The sequence below is a fragment of the Moschus berezovskii genome, chromosome 5, assembly GCF_049115385.1.
Source record: "Moschus berezovskii isolate FMDL1 chromosome 5, NW_MosBer_1.0, whole genome shotgun sequence".
Lineage (NCBI taxonomy): Eukaryota > Metazoa > Chordata > Mammalia > Artiodactyla > Moschidae > Moschus > Moschus berezovskii.
In genome coordinates, this window is record NC_142464.1 from 95,325,063 (window position 1) to 95,341,604 (window position 16,542).

The window sequence follows — 16,542 nt, forward strand, 5'->3', positions numbered from 1 at the left end:
ATTTTTACTCTACCTCCCTGTATTCAAATGATTAGGTAAGGGATGGATACTTTTTCTGGCCAACAGTCTATGAGATGCCCTGACTCAAAGTTCCGCCCAGTTGAGATCTCCTATATAGAATGATGACTAGTTAAATCAGTCAGGTCCTTTCCCTTAGGAAATTTAAACTGGAGATAAAGGAAGAAGCGTTTAGTGAATCTAGTTAGCTGGATCGTACAAAGCAGCACAGAGAACAGTTGTGTCTCTGTAAGAAGTCACAGCTAATAGAAGAGAAAGCTGCAGTGCCTGCTGAATTGTGAAGCTGCTGACAGACACCAGAGGAATTACAAGATGTTGGATGACATCCCATCTCCAAGAGGCCTGAAAATGCATCTGTTCCTATTTTGCTTCCATGTATTAAGAAGCATAATTTGTTCTTACAACTTAGAGCAAGCCACATTACATTGTAAGTTTAACGAGAGAGTGGAAAGTCAATTTAGCCAAAGCCACCCTGCATGTGGTGAAAAGTACTTAAGCTTTAGAGCAGGCATCAATAGCCAAAATGCCTTCCCAAGCAAGACAGGTAACGTACATGAGTGAAACCAGACAGATGTAAGAAAAGGAAGGAGGGATGCCTGCCCCGTTAAAGGAAACAACTGCACTTTAACAATTGGTCATGGTTAACATTCAGACAATTTGCTAGAACTTAAGTTTTAAATGGCATAATGCACATTAAGTGTTTACTATAATCCAACCAGTCCATTCTAAGGGAGATCAATCCTGGATGTTCATTGGAGGGACTGATGCTAAAGCTGAAACTGCAATACTTTGGCCACCTCATGCGACGAGTTGACTCACTGGAAAAGACTCTGATGCTGGGAAAGGTTGGGGACGGGAGGAGAAGGGGACGACGGAGAATGAGATGGCTGGATGGCATCACCGACTCTGTGGACATGAGTTTGAGTGTACTCCGGGAGTTGGTGATGGACAGGGAGGCCTGGCGTGCTGTGATTCATGGGGTCGCAGAGAGTCGGACACGACTGAGCGACTGAACTGAACTGAACTGAACTGATATGCACAGAATATGACAAAAGCGCGTTAATATTCATTATTATTGTTGTATCATTTACAATAATTGTTAGCAGTTATTTATAAGATACATATATATGACATATATTTATAGAATATATCTATCTATAGGCTGTAAATTGTCACCCTGCTTATTTAACTTATATGCAGAGTATACCACATGAAATGCCAGGCCGGATGAATCAAAAGTGGGAATCAAGACTGCTGGAAGAAATATTAACAAGCTGAGATATATAGATGATACCACTCTAATGGCAGAAAGCAAAGAGGAATTAAAGAGCCTCTTGAAAGGGTGAAAGAGGAGAGTAAAAAAGCTGGTTTGAAACTCAGCATTCAAAAAACCAAGATTGTGGCATCTGGTCCCATTACTTCATGGCAAATAGATGGGGACAAAATGGAAACAGTGACAGATTCTATTTTCTTGGGCTTCAACATCACTGTGGATGGTGACTGCAGCCATAAAATTAAAAGACACCTGCACCTTGGAAAGAAAGTTATGACAAACCTAGGCAGCATTTTAAAAAGCAGAGATATCAGTTTGCTGACACAGGTCCATATGGTCAAAGCTATGGTTGTTATAGTAGTCATGTATGGATGTGAGAATTGAACCATAAGGAAGACTAAGTGCCAAAGAACTGATGCTTTTGAACTGTGGTGTTGGAGAAGACTCTTGAGAGTCCCTTGAACAGCAAGGAGACCAAACCAGTCAATCCTAAAGGAAATCAGTCCTGAATATTCACTGGAAGGACTGATACTGAAGCTGAAACTCCAACACTTTGACCACCTGATGGGAAGAATTGACTCTTGGAAAAGACCTTGATGCTAGGAAAGATTGAGAGCAGAAGGAAAAAGTCGTTGCAGAGGATGAGATGATTGGATAGCATCACAACTCAATGGACATGAGTTTGAGCAAACTCCAGGAGACAGTGAAGGACAGGAAGGCCTGGCATGATGCAGTCCCTGGGATTGCAGAGTCAGACACGACGTAGAGACTGAACAACAATCTATAGGAATCATCTGAAGAAATGAAACTGCTTGGCAAATTTACATTTTCTAATTATTTAATATATAGTTATCTTTAAAATTTTTTATCATATTTTTTAAAATGCTTCTCCAATTTTAATTGGTCTCTTAAATGAATCGTGAAAACCCTAAAATTTAAAGTACGCTGACTCTACTGGTTTACTTTCTGTTGATTCATTTCTTTGGTTTTTGGAGGAAATATAGTCTACCATTTCTTGTTTTTTCTAGCCTATATTTTCCCTGGTAATTACCTCCATAGACACCTTTCAGACATTACCTATCAGGCAGAAATGTGGATTGAAAATAATGTGATTTTTTTTTCCAAATGGCTTTAGGCCTTTAATCAGAAACTGCCAGTTCTATCCAGCTCTCCCAAAATAAATCAGTAAATTTTTCTTGCCTTTGGGTACAAGTGATGAAATTTAGCCTAGAAATGAGCTAGGCTCATAGTATCTCAAAAGGAGATACTATCTAAAAAAGCAGCAAGGTGACACAACATAGACACTTTGCAGAGCACTTACACCATAACTTACAACTCTAGGCTTTAGGTAGGAATTTCTTTGTTTTGGATATTTTTTTTAATGTGCAAGATTCCATAACTAAAATTAAAGTAACTGACTCGAATGTGTCTAGGCTTCCTTCTGTTTTAACAACTAATATGAATCAATATTATGAAATAATATTATGAATTAATAGACAACATAGTCAAAGCACTTAGAAGTCTCAAAGTAAATAATGCTGATTAATATAATCCATCCAGAGTTAGTTTCCTACTGAAGGAGAGTGTGATGTAAACAGCATGTATGTAAATAGCTCATACAACTGAGTATCAAAATAACAAATAACTCAATCAAAAAAGAGCCAGAAGACCTGGAATAAGAAAATATACAAATGGCTAACAGGCACATAAAAATATGCCCAACATCTCTAATTATCAAATGCAAATCAAAACAACAATAAGATATCACCTCACACCTGTCAGAATGGCCATCATCAAAAAGCCTATAAATAACAAATGTTGATAATATTGTAAAATAATTAGCCTCCAATAAAAATAAAAATAAATAAATAAAAAATAACAAATGTTGGAGAGGATCTGAAAAAGGGTAACCCTTATACACTTTTGGTAAAGATATAAATTAATACAATCACTCTGTAAAACAGTATGGAAGTTCCTCAAAAAACTAAAAATAGAGCTATTATATGATCCAACAATTCCACTGCTGGATATATATCTGGAAGAAAATAAAAAACACTAATTTGAAAAGATACATGCACCCCAATGTTCATAGACATACTTACAACAGACAGATAAATAAGATATAGTGTGTGTGTGTGTATGTGTGTGTGCGTGTGTGCGTGTGTGTGTGTGTGTGTGTAGTGGAATGAGTTTCTCAGGTGGCGCTAGTGGTAAAGAACCCACCTGCCAATGCAGCAGACATAAGAGACGTGGGCTCAATCCCTGGGTGGGGAAGACCCCCGGAGGAGGGCATAGCAACCCACTCCAGTATTCTTGCCTAGAAAATTCCATGGACAGAGGAGCTTGGCAAGTTGCAGTCCATGGAGTCGCAAAATGTCAGACATGACTGGACTGACTTAGTACACATGCATGCATATAGTGGAATATTTCTCAGCCATAAAAAAATAAAATTCTGCCATTTGCAGCAATGTGGATGAACTGAGAGAATGTTGTGATTAGTGAAATTAGTCAGAGAAAGACAAATACTGTAGGATATCACTTTTATGTAGAATCTAAAAAATAATACAAATGAATGTATACACAAAACAGAAACAGACTCACAGACATAGAAAACAAACTAGTGGTTACCAAAGGGGGAAGGGAAAGGCAGGGCAAATTAAGAGTATGGGATTAAGAGATACAAACTACATATAAAATAGATAAACAAGAATATAATCTACAGAACAAAGTATAATCATTAGCTTGTAAAACTTTTAATGGAGCATAATCTATAACAATACTGAACACCTAAAACTAAAATATCATAAATCAAACATATAAACTAAAACAAAACACCAATAAACAGCATATACAGATTCTGGAATCATACTGATCTGTATTCAAATTCTATTATATCTTATCAGTTTATATATCTTTGACAAGCTCCTTAACCTCTCAAAGTCTGTGTTGTCATCTCTAAAGATGGGGACAATAAGGCTTATTTCATAAAGCTGATATGAGGATTCCATGAAACGACATAGAAAAAGAGTCTGTCCATTGTCTATTATTTAGAAGATATTTAATAAATGTTACTTTCTTGTCTCTATGCTATCTTACTCCAGCACAAGGTGAGGATCAATCCAGTTTCACGTATATCAGAAAATATGAGAGATGATTTGAATGTCCTTAGAAAAGATACAGGAGGTGAAGGATCTTGCCCTACACCTTGAGTAAGGACAGATCTGTGCTGCCCCTTCATCACAGATAGATCTGCCTTGAATGGCAAAAGTGAGAGATATAGTATTCATTTATTTATTCAATATGTCATTTATTCAACAAATATTGAACCCTGTTAACTTGGGCTACACAGACTAGACTGAAAGTTTGATTCTACAATTTGCCTGTATGGCATTGAGCAACTTGTGAAAGCGCCTTCATACTTATTTTCATATCTTAACAGTTATTGTTTGGTCACTAAGTCGCGTCCAACTCTTTTACAGTCCCATAGACTGTAGCCCGGAGAAGCAATGGCAACCCACTCCAGTACTCTTGCCTGGAAAGTCCCATGGATGGAGGAGCCTGGTAGGCTGCAGTTCATGGGGTCGCTTCGAGTCAGACACGACTGAGCGAATTCACTTTCACTTTTTACTTTCACACATTGGAGAAGGAGGTGGCAACCCACTCTAGTGTTCTTGCCTGGAGAATCCCATGGACGGGGAAGCCTGGTGGGCTGCCGTCTATGGGGTCACAGAGAGTTGGACACAACTGAAGTGACTTAGCAGTAGCAGCAGCAGACTGTAGCCCACCAGGTGCCTCTGTCCATGGGATTTTCCAGGCAAGAATACTGGAGTGGGTTGCCATTTTTCTTGTCTAGAGGATCTTCCCAACCCAGGGATCAAACTCACATCTCCTGCATTGTAGGTGGATTCTTTACTAGCTGAGCCACCTGGGAAGCCCATCTTAAAAGTGTGGATCATAATAATACCTGCCTCCTGGGGTTCTTATGAGAAATAAATGCAATAATAAAGGGCAAGAACCATGAATGGAATAAAAGTAGACCCTTGTATGGATGTGAGAGTTGGACTGTGAAGAAAGATGATCACCGAAGAGTTGATGCTTTTGAACTGTGGTGCTGGAGAAGACTCTTGAGAGTACCTTGGACTGCAAGGAGATCCAACCAGTCCATTCTAAAGGAGATCGATCCTGGGTGTTCATTGGAAGGAAGCTTATGCTAAAGCTGAAACTCCAATACTTTGGCCACCTTATGCGAAGAGTTGACTCACTGGAAAAGACTCTGATGCTGGGAGGGATTGGGGGCGGAAGGAGAAGGGGACGACAGAGAATCAGATGGCTGGATGGCATCACCGACTCGATGGACATGAGTTTGAGTGAACCCCGGGAGTTGGTGATGGACAGGGAGGCCTGGTGTGCTGTGATTCATGGGGTCGCAAAGAGTCGGACACGACTGAATAACTGAACTGAACTGAACTGAATAGATATCATTCCCTTTCCCTCCATTCTGTGCTGCTGCTGCTGCTGCTAAGTCACTTCAGTCGTGTCCGACTCTGTGTGACCCCATAGACGGAAGCCCACCAGGCTCCCCCGTCCCTGGGATTCTCCAGGCAAGAACACTGGAGTGGGTTGCCATTTCCTTCTCCAATGTGTGAAAGTGAAAAGTGAAAGTGAAGTCGCTCAGTTGTGCTTAGCGACCCCACAGACTGCAGCCTACCGGGCTCCTCCATCCATGGGATTTTCTAGGCAGTAGTACTGGAGTGGCTTGCCATTGCCTTCTCCCCATTCTGTGCTAGATTTTACTATATTCTGAAAAGCACAGCACAACCAGTCAAGAGTTAAACACATCTTGCTGGTTTAAAAGAGCAAATACATATGCTTCATCATGTGTACTTCCTCTGTTATTTTTGCTTAGTTCTGTACCTCTCTGCACTTCTGTGTTTCAACCAGAAATGCTGAGACAGCAAAAGGAAAGTGATAGGATCTCCCTCTTGTCTGAATGAGAAATCTTGGCTGCTTTCTTACATTTGCAGTCCAGTTGGGTTAGAGTCCTGCATTTTTACATAAAACCAAATATTACCTTGCTCTATCTAAAATTCAGTAAAATCCTCCAAACCCTTCATCCCTGGCACTCTCATGGTCAGAAAATTATTTATTTTTTAAATGATGTGTCATTAAATGTGACACCATGAAGTGCAGTGTCTCAGAGTCACAGTGTAATCCATGTCTGTCTAGAAATAGTTGAAATTTACTTCTTAATGATAAAATTATATTTGAAAGAAGTAATCATGAGAAACATAAGCCTTCATATATATTATGTAACAGATAGTGCCCCTTTTGTGGGAGTTATCAGAGAATGATCTATCCCACATAAGTGAATTTCAGATAAATGAAGTTTACAGGGACCCACTTCCTATTCCATTCACCCCAGCTTACTTAAAATGCATTCTAGAAAGCAGAGAAGAAAACGCAGAAGGGGCCAAAGTCTGCATTATGAATTCAGAGCAGTTTAGATAGCCTGACTAGAGAAGATTAGGAAAAAGAAGCCACATCCTGGCCCAAGGCATAAAATGCTGCCAGATCCCCTCCCCTCTTCCCCATCCTCCCTGGGGCAGACACTGTAGGACCATGGGGTATGGTCTCTGGCAGGAGGGGCAGAGCTATGGATGTCAAGCTGCTGAAGTGTGGACAGAGAAGCTTTGAAATTAGAAGTATCCTGAGTTGAGATTTTGTGTGACTTTTCAGTCTAGTTAATTGATCTAAAACTGAAAGATTCAAAGGAATTTGTTTTTAGGAATCTTTAGGGTTACCAAGGGGCTTCCCTGGTGGCTCAGAAGGTAAAGAATCTGCCTGTGGTGCAAGAGTCTGGGGTTCGATTCCTGGGTTGGGAAGATCCCCTGGAGAAGGGAATGGCAACCCACTCCAGTATTCTTGCCTGGAGAATCCCATGAACAGAGGAGCCTGGAGGACTACAGTCCATGGGGTCGCAAAGAGTCAGACACTACTGAGCGATGAACACACATACATACACACACAGGCTTACTGAGAGCTTTGGGGGCATCAGTAGGTAATTGGAGGGGCCTCTCCAGTAGGTCAGGGGTAAAGAACCTGCCTGCAATGCAGATGATGCAGGAGATGCAGGTTTGATTCCTGGCTTAGGAAGATCCCCTGGAGAACGGCTGCCCACTCCAGTATTCTTGCCTGAAGAATCCCATGGACAGAGGAGCCTGGCGGGCTACAATTCATGGAGTTCCAAGGAGTCCAACACAACTGAAGCGACTGAGCCCGCACACAGGCAGGCATAGGCAGTTGGAATGTGTCAAGAAGACTCTCAGAAAAAGAATTCTTAATGCAGCTTGCTCTGGGTTCTAATTTTTTAAAAGGAGGAAGCAAAAAGAGTCTCTACATTGGATCTCCAAGGAAGAAGAGGAGATTCTAATTCTGGACAACCAGAGCTATCTGAATTTATAGAGATTTGCTTGTGCTCACCCTAGACACTGATGAGAGTAAGGAATTCCAACACATTTCAATATTTTAGATGCAAAACATTTGGAATTTTACCTCTCTGCTTCCTAGACTAAAAGATAAAAACATAATCTAACCTGATTTTAATGACACAATGACCATTTAAAACTCCATTTCCTATATGACTCAGGGAATTCAAACTGGAGCTCTGTAAGAACCTAGAGGGGTGGGAAAGGGTGGGAGGTGGGAGAGAGGTTTAATAGAGACGGGACCTATGTACACCTATGGCTAATTCATGTTGATGGATGGCAGAAATCAAATCAATATTTTAAAGCAACTGTCCTTCAATTAAAAATAAATACTTTTTTTTAAACTATTTTTTTAAGAGGGCCTTCTAAGGCAATGAGACACAGATTCTGTATCAAGCATCCTCAGCCTATTGTTTTTTTTTTTTGCTTTGTTTTGTTAATCTTTGTTCTTAGTCTCAGCTTTTATTTCTGGTGATTAAATATTTCTACATTTAGAAATTTTTCCTTCCCTTTTTATTTTCTTATGATCTGAAAATAATAAACTAATGACATTTATTTGAACTGTAGCTCACACGAGAACAAAAAGAAACTAAGAAAAAATTTTCTTATAAGCACATAGGCTTTAGGGCTATATGCTCTTTATTTTGGCGGGCTTTGAGACTTTCTTGCCTACTTCTAAGTGCTTGAATGTTCCAGATAGCTGCATCTGAAGATAAATAACCCTTGAATTAAATGCACTAGATAAATATTACCCCACCCTTGCTTGATTCCTTCTCAACCCTACATTTACTCTAGCAATAAATGCTATCAGATTTACCTTGAAAATGATTTAGAGTCCAGCCGTGTTTAACCACTTCCACTGCTACTATTACAGCCTAAACCATCATCTTCTCTCACCTGGATTATTGCAATCTCACCTAACCTATACTATGCTTCTGCCTTTGGTTCCCTTCAGGCTGTAGAACCCAGCCAGAATGTATGTGTGTATGTTAGTTGCTCAGTTCTGTCTGACTCTTTGTGACCCCATGGACTGTAGCCCACCGGGCTCTACTGTCTATGGAATTCTCCAGGCCAGAATACTGGAGTGGGTAACCATACCTTTCTCCTGGGGATCTTCCAGACCCAGGGATTGAACCTGGGTCTCCCACATTGCAGGCAGATTCTTTACAGTCTGAACCACCGTGTCCAGCCAGAATTGCCCCATAAAAATGCCATGTATGCTTTCTTCAACTATTTTGTAACATTTTTTAAGAATAGGAGCTTGACGTTTCCTCTGAAATCAGGAGCAAGACGACGGTGCCCACTCTCACCACTACTGTTCAACATAGTTTTGGAAGTCCTAGCCACAGCAATCAGAGAAGAAAAATAAATAAAAAGGATTCAGGCTGGAAAAGAAGAAGGAAAACTCTCACTGCAGATGACATAATCCTCTACATAGAAAACCCTAAAGACACCACCAGAAAATTACTAGTGCTAATCAATGAATATAGTAAAATCACAGGATATAAAATTAATACATAGAAATCCCTTGCATTCCTATACACTAACAATGAAACAAACAGAAAGAGAAATTAAGGAAACAATCCCATTCAACATTGCAATGGAAAGAATAAAATACTTAGAAATAAATTTACCTAAAGAAACAAAAGACCTATATATAGAAAACTATAAAACACTGATGAAAGAAATCAAAGATGACACAAACAGATGGAGAAATATACCATGTTCATGGACTGAAAGAATCAGTATAGTGAGTATACTACCCAAAGCAATCTATAGATTCAATGCAATCTCTATCAAGTTACCAATGGTATTTTTCACAGAACTAGAACAAATAATTTCATAATTTGTATGGAAACACAAAAATTTCGACTAGCCAAAGCAATATTAAGAAAGAAGAATGGAATAGGAGGAATCAACTTTCCTGACTTCAGACTATACACAAAGCTACAATCATCAAGACAGTATGGCAGTGGCACAAAGACAGAAATATAGATCAATGGAACAAAATAGAAAGTCCAGAGATAAATCCACACACCTCTAGACAACTTATCTTTGACAAAGGAGGCAAAAATATACGATAGAGTAAAAACAGTCTCTTTAACAAGTGGTGCTGGGAAAACAGGTCAACCACATGTAAAAGAATGAAACTAGAACACTTTCTAACACCATGCAAACAAGTAAACTCAAACTGGATTAAAGATCTAAACGTAAGACCAGAAACTATAAAACTTTTAGAGGAAAGCATGGGCAGAACACTCTCTGACATAAATCACAGCAGGATCGTCTATGACCCACCTCCCAAAGTAATGGAAATAAAAACAAACAAATGGGACCTAATTAAACTTAAAAGCTTTTGTACAACAAAGAAATCTATAAGCAAGGTGAAAAGGCAGCCTTCAGAATGAGAGAAAATAATAACAAACAACTGAAAAAGAATTAATCTCCAAAATATACAAGCAGCTCATGCAGCCCAATACCAGTAAAACAAACCACCCAATTAAAAAGTGGGCAAAAGAACTAAACAGACATTTCTCCAAAGAAGACATACAGATGACTAATAAAGATGACATGCAAAGATGCTCAACATCACTCATTATTAGAGAAATGCAAACAAAACCACAATGTGGTATCATCTCATGCTGGTCAGAATAGCCATCATCAAAAAGTCTACAAACAATAAATGCCAGAGAGGGTGTGGGGAAAAGGGAACCCTCTCAAACTGTTGGTGGTAATGCAAACTGGCAGAGCCATTATGGAGAACAATGTGGAGATTCCTTAAAAAACTGGCAATAGATCTGCCATGTGACCCAGCAATCCCACTGCTGGGCACACAAGCTGAGGAAACCAGAACTGAAAGAGACACATGTACCCCAGTGTTCATTACAGCAATGGTTACAACAGCTAGGACATGGAAGCAACTTAGATGTCCACTGGCAGACGAATGGATAAGGAAGTTGTGGTACATATACACAATGGAATATTACTCCGCTATAAAAAAGGAATGCATTTGGGTCCATTCTAGTCAGGTGGATTAAATTGGAGCCTATTATACAGAGTGAAGTAAGTCAGGAAGAAATAAGAATACTGTACGTTAATGCAGATATATGGACTTTAGAAAGATGGTAATGAGGATCCTATGTGCAAGGCAGCAAAGAGACAGAGATATAAAAAACAGACTTTTGGACTCTGTGGGAGAAGGCAAGGGTGAGATGATTTGAGAGAATAGCATTGAAATATGTATATTACCATATGCAAAACAGATGACCAGTGCAAGTTTGATGCATGAAGCAGGGCACTCAAAACCAGTGCTCCGGGACAACCCAGAAAGATAGAGTAGGGAGGGAGATGGGAGGAAGGTTCAGGCTGAGGGGACACATGTACACCTGCAGCTGATTCATGTCAATGTATAACAAAAATCATCGCAATATTGTAAGATAACTATCCTCCAATTAAAATAAATTAATTAATTTTTTAAAAAAGAACAGGAGCTTGAGCATATCTCTCTACCATCATTAAATTTAATGATGGTCTGTTCATAGTGAGCCTCTATTAAATGCTCTTTCTGATGCTGGGAAAGGTTGCGGGCAGGAGGAGAAGGGGACGACAGAGAATGAGGTGGCTGGATGGCATCACCGACTCTGTGGACATGAGTTTGAATGAACTCCAGGAGTTGGTGATGGACAGGGAGGCCTGGCGTGCTGTGATTCATGGGGTCGCGAAGAGTCGGATACGACTGAGCGACTGAACTGAACTGAACTGAACTGAACAAGCTCAGCAGCTAAGCGACTAGCAAAAGATATGTTTCCTGCCTTGTTTTCCAATTATCCACATCAGAGCCTTCTCCTGGGCAGAGTAAAAACAAATACCATTTCTACTGTAAAATTAAATCATGTTATCATGTAAGGTCAATGAAAGAAGACCTGAAGTCATTCTGTATTGGCTAGTGATCAACTCATTTTTCCAAAAGTCCTTCTGAAGCGGGCTTATAATGGGAATGAACTGGCAGATAATAATCCAGAGAAGATACAAATTAAACATTATTTTTAACATACAAAGCAAGTGGGTATGTTACTTGGCAATTTGCCAACAACTACTGTACCCGTTATACATGTTTCTGTTATAAATCCCTTTGTAAAGGACTAATGACAAATTTGTGCATTGTCAGAGTTTTCAAGTATGGGGCTTCAGAATCCACCATGTAAAGAAAGAGGGGCAGAAAATGAGTTCAACCTGATTCCAATAAGTATATATGAAGCATACTGTATGAGAAATTCCTGTGAAATATAAAGCTTTTACATGGAAGGGATTTATATTTTTAAATTGACTATCAAAAAGTTTACATCAAACCTGGAGAGAGATTAATTTATATGTTATATAAAATGCTTTATAATATGTACTCATGATATATATAAAACACACACATTGATAAGAATAATGAGCAAAAACATGAACAATTTATAAAAATTAGAAATATAGTTAGAAAATAAATATGTGAGGAAAATATTTTGCCTTGATAAATCAAAAAAGTATAAATTAAAAACACCAAGTTATCATCATAAGAAAAAAGCACATTGTAAAGATGTATGGTGACAAGTGTTAACTAGGCTTATTGCAGTGATTATTTCACAGTATAAACAAATACTGAACCATTATGTTGTACACCTGGAACCAATATATGTCAAATATATTTTAAAAAATTATACCTCAAAAAAAACCAAAAAAGTGAAATATTGTATTACATGTATTAAATTTTGGAAAAAAATAAATTCAGTTCAGTTCAGTTCAGTTGCTCAGTCGTGTCTGACTCTTTGCGACCCCATGAATCACAGCACGCCAGGCCTCCCTGTCCATCATCAACTCCCGGAGTTCACTCAAACTCACCTCCATTGAGTTGGTGATGCCAAATTAGATGAACAAATTTTGGCAAGTGAACTAGAATACATAAATTATTGGTAATATATAAACTGGGATAACTCAGCAATACTTATCAAGAGCCATAAACATATGCATACTTTCAGATAGGAATCCTATTCATGGTAAATTTTACTAAGAAAATAATTTAAAATATAAATTTTTTAAATCTTTACTAATTAAAATATTTATGATAAAACAATCAAAAATCAAAAAGTAAGAGTCTTAAGTATCAATCTGAGAAGCTACCACTCCAGCAACTTAAAATACAGTATTTATCCCTTCAGTTTAGTTCAGTCATTCAGTCATGTCCGACTCTTTCGTGACCCCATGGACTGCAGCACGCCAGGCTTCTCTGTCCATGGGATTTTCCAGGCCAGAATACTGGAGTAGGTAGCCTTTCCCTTCTTCAGGGGATCTTCCCAACCCAGGGATTAAATCCAGGTCTCCCACATTGCAGGTTGATTCTTTACTATCTGAGCCACCAGATAGTAAAGTCCAATGTATCAACAGATATCCCTAAAAATTATTAGGTATCCCCCAAATTTATTATCTATATTTTGTAAGAATTAAAAATCAGATATAACTGTTAGCCTAAACCAGCATGATAATGAGCCCTATAAAACACTAAGCTCTAACAATCGATATGAGTGACCTAGCAGTCAGGAGCATGGTCTTTGGAGACTGACTCCCAGCTGTGCTACTTATTAACCCTGAAGGACATAATACCCTTTCTAAAGCTCAGTTTTCACAGTAATTATCTCGTGAGGTGTTCAGGAAAATGATTTAAGGTAAGGAATATAAACCACAGCATCTAGGGCATAGTAATTGTGTTAGTCACTCAGTTGTATCCGACTCTTTGCAACCCCATGGCCTATAGCCTGCCAGGTTCCTCTGTCCATGGAATTCTCCAGGCAAGAATACTGGAGTGGGTAGTCATTCCCTTCTCCAGGGGATCTTCCCAACCCAGAGAGTGAACCCAGGTCTCCTGCATTGCAGGCATATATCCAAGCCACCAAGGGAGCATGGTAAGTGTATGGTAAGTGGTCAGTACAAATAAACTATTAGTATTATATACATTAGACTTCAGTGTAAGATCCATGGAACTTTTAGTACTGCTTTATTATTTTAACATACAAAATCAGCTTTAGAAATTGTCCTTCCCTGACATAATGATACTTTCTTCCCTTGTTCCCTTTCACTAAAGCTTAATGCCTGACACTCCATCAGATTCTTTCCCTGATAAACTTAATAACTCAATTCACTCAGTCACCAGCTACTGACTGATCATCTTGCCAAGCTTATCCTTCTTTCTAGGCTCAGCATGAATCTGTTCTTTTCACATCTGACCCGAAAGCCTCCAAGTATTTCTCCAGCCTCAAAAATTTTACAGCCATCTTCTACAACAGTTTGCCAACCTCACCACTGTTGACATTTGGGGACTGATAATTTTTTCGGTTGGGGGGGGCCTGTCCTGTGTATTGTAGGATATGAAGCAGCATCTCAGGCCTCTACTCACTAGTTGCCAAATAGCAAATCCTTCCTTCCCCATCGCCTGCTACAAACTGTGACAACAAAAACTATCCCAATTCCCTTGACATTTCTAAATGTTCCTTGAGCAATAAAACCATCCTAGATTGAGAATCACTGTTCTGTAGCATTCCTATTTCAGCAGTTAATCCATGCGGGACTCTGTCTTTTGATATTATATGTGCATTTTAATTAAATTATTGTTGGTTTGTTGTAAGTTTCATTATTTTTGTGTCTCTCTCTGCTTTGAGTAAATAGCTTATAAATTTCCTACAGACAAGTGTGTTGTGTTTACTTCTCTGTATTTGAAGTCGTTGATTTGTCCATGTCATTGGCACAGTGCATAAGAGCAGGTGTGTGTATCTTAAACTCTGGTTCCACCACTTACTTGATTGCCACTTCAGATAATTTACTTCACTTCTCTATAGATCAGCTTTATCAAGAATAGAAAGGGAAGAATAGTATCTTCTTCATGAAGTCCTTATGAGGATTAAATAAATTAATACATGTAAAACACTAAATTAATGCCTTCCCATGGTAAATACTATTCCAAATATTGCCTCTTATGATGTTCATAGTGGGCTTCCCTGATAACTCAGTTGGTAAAGAATCTGCCTGCAATGCAGGAGACCTGGGTTCAATCCCTGGGTTGGGAAGATCCCCTTGAGAAGGGAAAGGCTACCCACTCCAGTATTCTGGCCTGGAGAATTCCATGACTGTATAGTCCATGGGGGTCACAAAGAGTTGGACACAACTGAGGGACCTTTAACTTTCACTTTCAAGATGTTCATAGAACCAAAAGATGCAACATAGTAGAATGGGTGATTTCTATTCTCACAGGAATGTTTTTATGGTTGAAAGACATGAAAACCATATCCGAAAATTTAGAGGGCCATTTTCAAAGCAAAATGTGAAGGATCTATGACAAACAGTCACCATGTAGTGTATGAACTACTGAAAAATGACTGACAATTATTTAGAATTCAGAGAAGGGAATATCACAGAGGAAAGGAATGGTGGGGGAAGGAGTCACTGAAGAAGTAAAAATTGGGTAGAACTTTCAAAACAAGTTGTGAAGAGGTAAGAAAAGAGTCTAGGCAGAGAGAAAGATTCACTCAAAACCCAGGAAGAGAAAAACCATGGCAGAAGACAGTGACTAAACAATTCTAGTTGGAATAGACAGTTAAAAGGACAATGTGTCAAAACAAAGCAAAAATCAAATTCCATATTTTGTCATATGGAATGTTCACACAAAATCATTTCTATACATTTTCAGTTCAGTTCAGTTCAGTTCAGTCACTCAGTCGTGTCCAACTCTCCGCGACCCCATGAAGCACAGCACGTCAGGCCTCCCTGTCCATCACCAACTCCCGGAGTTCACTCAAACTCATGTCCACACTTTAATTAGTTGCTAAAGTTTCCACTGGTGACTGGAATAACCACAGCCAAGGCCCAGAGTTCAATATGAAGCATATTTTCAGCATATATGTTTCTTTACTTCAAGAAGAACTTATGATCATTGAACATTTCCTTCATATCATATGGTGTGCTGAGCACTAAAGGGGCTTCCCAGGTGGTGCAGTGGTGAAAAATCTGCCTGCCAATCCAGGAGATGCAAGAGATGTGTGTTCCATCTCTAGATGCCTAGGTTGGGAAGATCCCCTGGAGTAGGAAATGACAGCCTACTCTAGTATTCTTGCCTGGAAAATTCCACAGATAGAGGAGCCTGACGGATTACCATCTATGAGGTCGCAGAGACGGACACAACTGAGCAAGCACACACACTGAGCACTGTATTTTGTTTCAGTATTCTATTCAATTTAGAAGAAATTCATGCTGTTCTATGGTAGACCATATTTCATAGATTAAATTATTATATGAACATATTAAATATATTTGAGTTGAGTAGCTCACCCAGTGTCACATGATCATTGTCACAGAGGGGATTTAAACAGCTCTGCTCTCAGCTGCTATAATAACATCATCCATAGGATTTTCTTTCACTAGACTTTTCTTTATAATTTTTTCTGTGGCATGTGTCCCCTCAGGTGCTCAGATTTTCTGTTATCCTGAGGCTTTTTATTTTTGCTGGGCTTTGGACATAGCTTTTTCAGTTGGGGCTCTGGTTGTTCTTTATATAGGTACTGTCTTGACAAACATTACATGGTTTCCCTCAGCTGCAATAACTTCCTTAACACCTATAATCACTATCAGATATGTATTCATATACTCACACTAATTTCCAGATGTTTTGTGGCTAAACCATCTTCCATAGCATGAATTAGCATTATATGTACTAACTTTCCCAGTAACATAGGCCAA